This window comes from Chiloscyllium punctatum, unplaced genomic scaffold (genome assembly GCF_047496795.1).
Source record: "Chiloscyllium punctatum isolate Juve2018m unplaced genomic scaffold, sChiPun1.3 scaffold_554, whole genome shotgun sequence".
Classification (NCBI taxonomy): domain Eukaryota; kingdom Metazoa; phylum Chordata; class Chondrichthyes; order Orectolobiformes; family Hemiscylliidae; genus Chiloscyllium; species Chiloscyllium punctatum.
This window is the reverse complement of record NW_027310288.1, coordinates 52,501-62,500: the sequence shown is the minus strand read 5'-3', so window position 1 is coordinate 62,500 and position 10,000 is coordinate 52,501.

Genomic DNA, 10,000 nt, shown 5'->3' with positions numbered 1-10,000 from the left:
TTAGAATTTTTTCGAGTTGGTATAAATCAGTAACCACTGACACTTAGAATATTTTCGACTTGGTATAAATCAGTAACCACTGACACTTAGAATATTTTCGGGTTGGTATAAATCAGTAACCACTGACACTTAGAATTTTTTCGGGTTGGTATAAATCAGTAACCACCGACACTTAGAATATTTTCGAGTTGGTATAAATCAGTAACCACTGACACTTAGAATTTTTTCGGGTCGGTATAAATCAGTAACCACTGACACTTAGAATTTTTTCGAGTTGGTATAAATCAGTAACCACTGACACTTAGAATATTTTCGGGTTGGTATAAATCAGTAACCACTGACACTTAGAATTTTTTCGACTTGGTATAAATCAGTAACCACTGACACTTAGAATTTTTTCGGGTTGGTATAAATCAGTAACCACTGACACTTAGAATATTTTCGGGTCGGTACAAATCAGTAACCACTGACACTTAGAATATTTTCGGGTTGGTATAAATCAGTAACCACTGACACTTAGAATTTTTTCGAGTTGGTATAAATCAGTAACCACTGACACTTAGAATTTTTTCGGGTTGGTATAAATCAGTAACCACCGACACTTAGAATATTTTCGGGTTGGTATAAATCAGTAACCACCGACACTTAGAATTTTTCTGGCTCAGTAGAAATCAGTAACCAAGCGCATTTTTGAATTGGTTACTGATTTCTCCGTTCGAGTTGCGGCTGCGGTTGGCTTCAAATAGTGGTGGGGGCTTAATTATCGCCGAGGGGAGCATGTCCCGGTGGTGTGGCCGAGGATGGAGTGCCTTTTGAAGGGGGTGTTTCTGAATTTGGACCCTTTTTGAGTTGCATGGCCGGATGGGTGTGGTTTTGAAGGGTGTGTCTGTCTGGAGTGGCACCGGCGTTGGTGTGAGGCTGAGGGTGGGCGTTCGGTTCCTGGTTAGGGATAGGGAAAGGGTGAGACTTAGCTTTAGTGCTCGTGCCCCCGATTTTGGTAATGTTTGACGTCAATTTTCCAAGGAGGCGAATGCAAGGCTTCAGAGGGACTTTGAGTGTTCGGGGGCGGGGTAGCTCAGCCGGATTTGCCCCGGCGGTTCTGCGGACGGTGTTGACTTCGAGGGCGGACCGGCCCCCGTGTTCAGTCCGAATATCGTGCATTGTTAACGGCGGGAAGTGTTCCAAAAGGGAATGGGATTGAATGTGACTGCTGAAGCCGACTTTGAGACCTGTAACGCGGGTAGCTCAGCCGGATTTGACCCGGCGGTTCTGGCGACGGTCTCGCCTTCGAGGGGGGAGCGCCCCGCGTGTTCAGGCCGAATTTTGTGCATTTCCATCGGCGGGAAGAGGTCCAAACGGGAATGGGATTGAATGTGACTGCTGAAGCCGACATTGAGACCTCTAACGCGGGTAGCTCGGCAGGATTTGACCCGGCGGTTCTGCCGAAGGTCTCACCTTCGAGGGGGGAGCGTCCCGCGCGTTCAGGCCGAATATCGTGCATTGTTAACGGCGGGAAGTGTTCCAAAAGGGAATGGGATTGAATGTGACTGCTGAAGCCGACATTGAGACCTCTAACGCGGGTAGCTCGGCCGGATTTGACCCGGCGGTTCTGGCGACGGTCTCGCCTTCGAGGGGGGAGCGTCCCGCGTGTTCAGGCCGAATTTTGTGCATTTCCATCGGCGGGAAGAGGTCCAAACGGGAATGGGATTGAATGTGACTGCTGAAGCCGACATTGAGACCTCTAACGCGGGTAGCTCGGCCGGATTTGACCCGGCGGTTCTGCCGAAGGTCTCACCTTCGAGGGGGGAGCGTCCCGCGTGTTCAGGCCGAATTTTGTGCATTTCCATCGGCGGGAAGAGGTCCAAACGGGAATGGGATTGAATGTGACTGCTGAAGCCGACATTGAGACCTCTAACGCGGGTAGCTCGGCCGGATTTGACCCGGCGGTTCTGCCGAAGGTCTCACCTTCGAGGGGGGAGCGCCCACCGTGTACAGGCCGATTTTCATGCATTTCCAACCGTGGGAAGGGGTCCGAAAGGGGATGGGGGTGAACGTGACTGCTCAACCCGACTTTGAGACCTGTAACGCGGGTAGCTCAGCCGGATTTGACCCGGCGGTTCTGGCGACGGTCTCGCCTTCGAGGGGGGAGCGTCCCCCGTGTACAGGCCGATTTTCATGCATTTCGAACCGTGGGAAGTGGCCCAAAAGGGGATGGGAGTGAATGTGACTGCTCAACCCGACTTTGGCGCTTCCGAGCCGGGTAGCTCAGCCGGGTTTGACCCGGCGGTTCTGCCGACGGTCTCGTCTTCGAGGCGGGTGCCTCCCCCGTGTACAGGCCGATTTTCATGCATTTCGTACCGTGGGAAGTGGTCCAAAAGGGAATGGGGGTGGACGTGACTGCTCATACCGACATCGAGACTTGTAAGCCGTGTAGCTCGGCCGGGTTTGATCCGGCGGGTCTGCCGACGGTCTCGTCTTCGAGAGGGGGGCCTCCCCCGTGTACAGGCCGATTTTCGTGCATTTCCAACGGTGGGAAGAGGTTCATAAGGGGATGGGGGTGAATGTGACTGCTCAACCCGACTCTGAGGCTTCTAACCCGGGTAGCTCGGCCGGGTTTGACCCGGCGGTTCTGCCGTCGGTCTCGCCTTCGAGAGGGGCGCCTCCCCCGTGTACAGGCCGATTTTCGTGCATTTCCAACGGTGGGAAGAGGTTCAAAAGGGGATGGGAGTGAATGTGACTGCTCAACCCGACTCTGAGGCTTCTAACCCGGGTAGCTCGGCCGGGTTTGATCCGGCGGTTCTGCCGACGGTCTCGTCTTCGAGGCCGGTGCCTCCCCCGTGTACAGGCCGATTTTCGTGCATTTCCAACGGTGGGAAGAGGTTCAAAAGGGGATGGGGGTGAATGCGACTGCTCAACCCGACTCTGAGGCTTCTAACCCGGGTAGCCCGGCCGGGTTTGACCCGGCGGTTCTGCCGTCGGTCTCGCCTTCGAGGGCGGAGCCTCCCCCGTGTACAGGCCGATTTTCATGCATTTGCAACGGTGGGAAGTTGCCCAAAAGTCGATGGGAGTGAATGTGACTGCTCAACCCGACTTTGAGACTTTTAAGCCGGGTAGCTCAGCCGGGTTTGACCCGGCGGTTCTGCCGACGGTCTCGCCTTCGAGGGGGGAGCCTCCCCCGTGTACAGGCCGATTTTCGTGCATTTCCAACGGTGGGAAGAGGTTCAAAAGGGGATGGGAGTGAATGTGACTGCTCAACCCGACTCTGAGGCTTCTAACCCGGGTAGCTCGGCCGGGTTTGATCCGGCGGTTCTGCCGACGGTCTCGTCTTCGAGGCCGGTGCCTCCCCCGTGTACAGGCCGATTTTCGTGCATTTCCAACGGTGGGAAGTGGTCCAAAAGGGAATGGGGGTGGACGTGTCTGCTCATACCGACTTTGAGACTTGTAAGCCGGGTAGCTCAGCCGGGTTTGTTCCGGCGGTTCTGCCGACGGTCTCGTCATCGAGGGGGGAGCCTCCCCCGTGTCCAGGCCGATTTTCATGCATTTCCAACCGTGGGAAGTGGTCCAAAAGGGAATGGGGGTGAATGTGACTGCTCATACCGACTTTGAGACTTTTAAGCCGGGTAGCTCAGCCGGGTTTGACCCGGCGGTTCTGCCGACGGTCTCGCCTTCGAGGGGGGAGCGTCCCCCGTGTTCAGGCCGAATTTTGTGCATTTCGAACCGTGGGAAGTTGCCCAAAAGTCGATGGGAGTGAATGTGACTGCTCAACCCGACTTTGAGACTTGTAAGCCGGGTAGCTCAGCCGGGTTTGACCCGGCGGTTCTGCCGACGGTCTCGTCTTCGAGGCGGGTGCCTCCCCCGTGTACAGGCCGATTTTCATGCATTTCGTACCGTGGGAAGCGGTCCAAAAGGGGATGGGAGTGAACGTGACTGCTCATACCGACTTTGGCGCTTCCGAGCCGGGTAGCTCAGCCGGGTTTGACCCGGCGGGTCTGCCGACGGTCTCGCCTTCGAGGGGGGAGCGTCCCCCGTGTTCAGGCCGAATCTTGTGCATTTCGAACCGTGGGAAGTTGCCCAAAAGTCGATGGGAGTGAATGTGACTGCTCAACCCGACTTTGAGACTTGTAAGCCGGGTAGCTCAGCCGGGTTTGACCCGGCGGTTCTGCCGACGGTCTCGTCTTCGAGGCGGATGCCACCCCCGTGTACAGGCCGATTTTCGTGCATTTCCAACCGTGGGAAGTGGTCTAAAAGTCGATGGGAGTGAACGTGACTGCTCAACCCGACTCTGAGGCTTCTAACCCGGGTAGCTCGGCCGGGTTTGACCCGGCGGTTCTGCCGACGGTCTCGTCTTCGAGGCGGGTGCCTCCCCCGTGTACAGGCCGATTTTCGTGCATTTCGAACCGTGGGAAGTGGTCTAAAAGTCGATGGGAGTGAACGTGACTGCTCAACCCGACTTTGAGACTTGTAAGCCGGGTAGCTCAGCCAGGTTTGACCCGGCGGTTCTGCCGACGGTCTCGCCTTCGAGGGCGGACCCTCCCCCGTGTACAGGCCGGTTTTCGTGCATTTCGAACCGTGGGAAGTGATCCAAAAGGGAATGGGGGTGAACGTGACTGCCCAACCCGGCTTTGAGACTTGTAAGCCGGGTAGCTCAGCCGGGTTGGACCCGGCGGTTCTGCCGACGGTCTCGACTTCGAGGCGGGTGCCTCCCCCGTGTACAGGCCGATTTTCATGCATTTGCAACGGTGGGAAGTTGCCCAAAAGTCGATGGGAGTGAATGTGACTGCTCAACCCGACTTCGAGACTTGTAAGCCGGGTAGCTCAGCCGGGTTTGACCCGGCGGTTCTGCCGACGGTCTCGCCTTCGAGGGGGGAGCCTCCCCCGTGTACAGGCCGATTTTCGTGCATTTCCAACGGTGGGAAGAGGTTCAAAAGGGGATGGGAGTGAATGTGACTGCTCAACCCGACTTTGGCGCTTCCGAGCCGGGTAGCTCAGCCGGGTTTGACCCGGCGGGTCTGCCGACGGTCTCGTCTTCGAGGCGGGTGCCTCCCCCGTATACAGGCCGATTTTCATGCATTTCGAACCGTGGGAAGTGGTCCAAAAGGGAATGGGGGTGGACGTGTCTGCTCATACCGACTTTGAGACTTGTAAGCCGGGTAGCTCAGCCGGGTTTGTTCCGGCGGTTCTGCCGACGGTCTCGTCTTCGAGGCGGGTGCCTCCCCCGTGTACAGGCCGATTTTCGTGCATTTCGAACCGTGGGAAGTGGTCCAAAAGGGGATGGGAGTGAATGTGACTGCTCAACCCGACTTTGGCGCTTCCGAGCCGGGTAGCTCAGCCGGGTTTGACCCGGCGGGTCTGCCGACGGTCTCGTCTTCGAGGCGGGTGCCTCCCCCGTATACAGGCCGATTTTCATGCATTTCGAACCGTGGGAAGTGGTCCAAAAGGGAATGGGGGTGGACGTGTCTGCTCATACCGACTTTGAGACTTGTAAGCCGGGTAGCTCAGCCGGGTTTGATCCTGCGGTTCTGCCGACGGTCTCGCCTTCGAGGGGGGAGCCTCCCCCGTGTTCAGTCCGATTTCCATGCATTTCCAACCGTGGGAAGTTGCCCAAAAGGGGATGGGAGTGAATGTGACTGCTCAACCCGACTTTGGCGCTTCCGAGCCGGTTAGCACAGCCGGGTTTGACCCGGCGGTTCTGCCGACAGTCTCCTCTTCGAGGCGGGTGCCTCCCCCGTGTACAGGCCGATTTCCGTGCATTTCGAACCGTGGGAAGTGGTCCAAACGTCGATGGGAGTGAATGTGACTGCTCAACCCGACTTTGGCGCTTCCGAGCCGGGTAGCTCAGCCGGGTTTGACCCGGCGGTTCTGCCGACGGTCTCGTCTTCGAGGCGGGTGCCTCCCCCGTGTACAGGCCGATTTTCATGCATTTGGAACCGTGGGAAGTGGTCCAAAAGGGAATGGGGGTGGACGTGACTGCTCATACCGACTTTGAGACTTGTAAGCCGGGTAGCTCAGCCGGGTTTGACCCGGCGGTTCTGCCGACGGTCTCGCCTTCGAGGGGGGAGCCTCCCCCGTGTTCAGTCCGATTTTCGTGCATTTCCCACGGTGGGAAATGGTATCTTTCATTACGGGGACAAGGGTCTGAAGCGGTGAAGTCAGTAACCGGCATAGTTAAGGAAAGGGTTCGAATTTTCTCAACAGTACGAAAAAAGTGAGCAGGGAAGCTAGAGAAGGTGTCAGTGAGTCCCAAACGAGTGAACCGCAAAACTTAGGGAAATGCCCGAAAGCGTTTTAAAGGGTGAAATCGGGAACGAGGAAATGATGGGAAAGTGCCTGAAAGTGCTAAATGAGTAAACAGAAAAACGAAGAAAAATGTTTGAAAAGAAGAAGTGAGTAACCAGGAAAACTTAGAAAAATGTTCAAAACGAAGAAATCAGTAACCAGGAAAACTTAGAAAAATGATCAAAAAGAAGAAATGAGTAACCAGGAAAACTTAGAAAAATGTTTAAAAAGAAGAAATCAGTAACCAGGAAAACTTAGGAAAATGTTTAAAAAGAAGAAATCAGTAACCAGAAAAACTGCGAAAAATGTTTAAAAAGAAGAAATGAGTAACCAGAAAAACTTAGAAAAATGTTTAAAAAGAAGAAATCAGTAACCAGGAAAACTTAGAAAAATGTTTAAAAAGAAGAAATCAGTAACCAGGAAAACTTAGAAAAATGTTTAAAAAGAAGAAATCAGTAACCAGGAAAACTTAGAAAAATGTTATAAAAGAAGAAGTGAGTAACCAGAAAAACTTAGAAAAATGTTTAAAAAGAAGAAATCAGTAACCAGAAAAACTGCGAAAAATGTTTAAAAAGAAGAAATCAGTAACCAGAAAAACTTAGAAAAATGTTTAAAAAGAAGAAATTAGTAACCAGAAAAACTTAGAAAAATGTTTAAAAAGAAGAAATCAGTAACCAGAAAAACTGCGAAAAATGTTTAAAAAGAAGAAATCAGTAACCAGGAAAACTTAGAAAAATGTTTAAAAAGAAGAAATCAGTAACCAGAAAAACTTAGAAAAATGTTTAAAAAGAAGAAATCAGTAACCAGAAAAACGGCGAAAAATGTTTAAAAAGAAGAAATCAGTAACCAGAAAAACTTAGAAAAATGTTTAAAAAGAAGAAGTGAGTAACCAGAAAAACTTAGAAAAATGTTTAAAAAGAAGAAATGAGTAACCAGAAAAACTTAGAAAAATGTTTAAAAAGAAGAAATCAGTAACCAGAAAAACTTAGAAAAATGTTTAAAAAGAAGAAATGAGTAACCAGAAAAACTTAGAAAAATGCTTAAAAAGAAGAAATCAGTAACCAGAAAAACGGCGAAAAATGTTTAAAAAGAAGAAATCAGTAACCAGAAAAACGGCGAAAAATGTTTAAAAAGAAGAAATCAGTAACCAGACAAACTGCGAAAAATGTTTAAAAAGAAGAAATCAGTAACCAGAAAAACTGCGAAAAATGTTTAAAAAGAAGAAATCAGTAACCAGGAAAACTTAGAAAAATGTTTAAAAAGAAGAAATGAGTAACCAGGAAAACTTAGAAAAATGTTTAAAAAGAAGAAATGAGTAACCAGGAAAACTTAGAAAAATGTTTAAAAAGAAGAAATCAGTAACCAGAAAAACTTAGAAAAATGTTTAAAAAGAAGAAATCAGTAACCAGAAAAACTTAGAAAAATGTTTAAAAAGAAGAAATCAGTAACCAGAAAAACTTAGAAAAATGTTTAAAAAGAAGAAATCAGTAACCAGAAAAACGGCGAAAAATGTTTAAAAAGAAGAAATCAGTAACCAGAAAAACTTAGAAAAATGTTTAAAAAGAAGAAGTGAGTAACCAGAAAAACTTAGAAAAATGTTTAAAAAGAAGAAATGAGTAACCAGAAAAACTTAGAAAAATGTTTAAAAAGAAGAAATCAGTAACCAGAAAAACTTAGAAAAATGTTTAAAAAGAAGAAATGAGTAACCAGAAAAACTTAGAAAAATGTTTAAAAAGAAGAAATCAGTAACCAGGAAAACTTGGAAAAAAACACTTAGAAAAATTTTCAGCAAAGTGTGAAAAATATTCTAAGTGTCAGCGGAGGAAAATGCTGCAGCATCGGGAAAGATTCGCAAACTTACACCGAACATGTGCTCCGAAGTGCCGGAGGAATTGGGTGAATTGAGCCCGGCAAATGGCCAGCTGTCGTTTTGTGCCTGCAGCCCGAAAACTTTAACTTTGTCTGTCGCGGAAGTCCGGACCGAGAAAAATCCAAACGGTTTTGACCGGACCGAGTTCCAGACCGATGCAGTCAAATTTGGAATTCAGACCCATTCAGTGCCACTTGTAGTTTTTCCGCAGTGAGGTTGGCGGGGTACCCGGAGATATATGGGAACACGATTTTTAGAACAAAATGGCGGCGCGGGACCGTTCTGAAAGGCATCCGAAAAACGGTTCCACGGGCATAGCACTTTAATGACAGGTATGAGTGCATGCCGGAGAGCTCTTGGAAGTCGAATTTTTGACACTTTGTCAATTTTTTGACAGATTTGACAAACTCTTTCTGTCTGTTCTAAGAGTCAGTCAGAGACTTGTGCGGCGGTCTTTTGACACTATTGGAGGGCGGGCAAACCCCACGTTGACTCCGGCCGTCCCTCCACAGGCGCTCGTGTCCAAAATGAAGGCGAGAGACGCGAGTGGCCTGGTTCCCTTGGGTGTTGCCAAGAAGGCTGCGGGCTGACCGTTGCCTGAGCACTCCCTAAAGCCTCTTGTGATGAGAGCAGACCTCGCCTGCCGCACGACCGGCTCTGGGAGTCGTTGGGCCGCTATTTGTGAATAGTCTGGTCCTCCTCTGCCACCCGGACAAGCGCGATGGCTCTGCCGCCCTGCGGTGCTCGTCACCCAGGTTTGGGGAACACGATACTCGTAACAAAAATAAAAGGCGGCTCGGGACCTGCAGGCGAAAGGGGTCCCGTGGTGCTAAGCACGTCGACTTCGGGTCTCGGTGCAAGCCGGAGAGCTCACGGAAGTCTAAAGTTTTCGGCACGTGGTCGAATCTTTTCAAAGGCTTACCCGGCTCTTTCCGTCCATTCTGAGAGTAAGTCAGAGGCCGGTGCGGAGGTCTCTTGACAATCGGAGGGGGTGGTGGCCCTCCGCAGGCGCTCGTGTCGAAAATGAAGGCGAGAGACGCGAGTGGCCTGGTTCCCCTGGGTGTTGCCAGGAAGGCTGCGGGCTGACCCTTGCCTGAGCACTCCCTAAAGCCTCTTGTGATGAGAGCAGACCTCGCGCGCCGCACGACCGGCTCTGGGAGTCGTTGGGCCGCTATCTGTGAATAGTCTGGTCCTCCTCTGCCACCCGGCCAAGTGCGATGGCTCTGCCGCCCTGCGGTGCTCGTCACGCAGGTATGGGGCACACGATGCTCGTAACAGCAAATAAAGGCGGCTCGGGACCTGCAGGCGAAAGGGGTCCCGTGGTGCTTAGCACGTCGACTTCGGGTCTCGGTGCAAGCCGGAGAGCTCACGGAAGTCTAAAGTTTTCGGCACGTGGTCGAATCTTTTGAAAGGCTTACCCGGCTCTTTCCGTCCATTCTGAGAGTCAGTCAGAGGCCGGTGCGGCGGTCTATTGACGACCGGAGGCTCCCATGGGTGTTGCGATGAGGGTGGAGGGCACAGAACCTTGCCTTAGCACTCCCTAATAAAGCCTCTTGTGATGAGAGCAGACCTCGCGCGCCGCACGACCGGCTCTGGGAGTCGTTGGGCCGCTATCTGTGAATAGTCGGGTCCTCCTCTGCCACCCGGCCAAGTGCGATGGCTCTGCCGCCCTGCGGTGCTCGTCACGCAGGTATGGGGCACACGATGCTCGTAACAGCAAATAAAGGCGGCTCGGGACCTGCAGGCGAAAGGGGTCCCGTGGTGCTTCGCACGTCGACTTCGGGTCTCGGTGCAAGCCGGAGAGCTCACGGAAGTCTAAAGTTTTCGGCACGTGGTCGAATCTTTTGAAAGGCT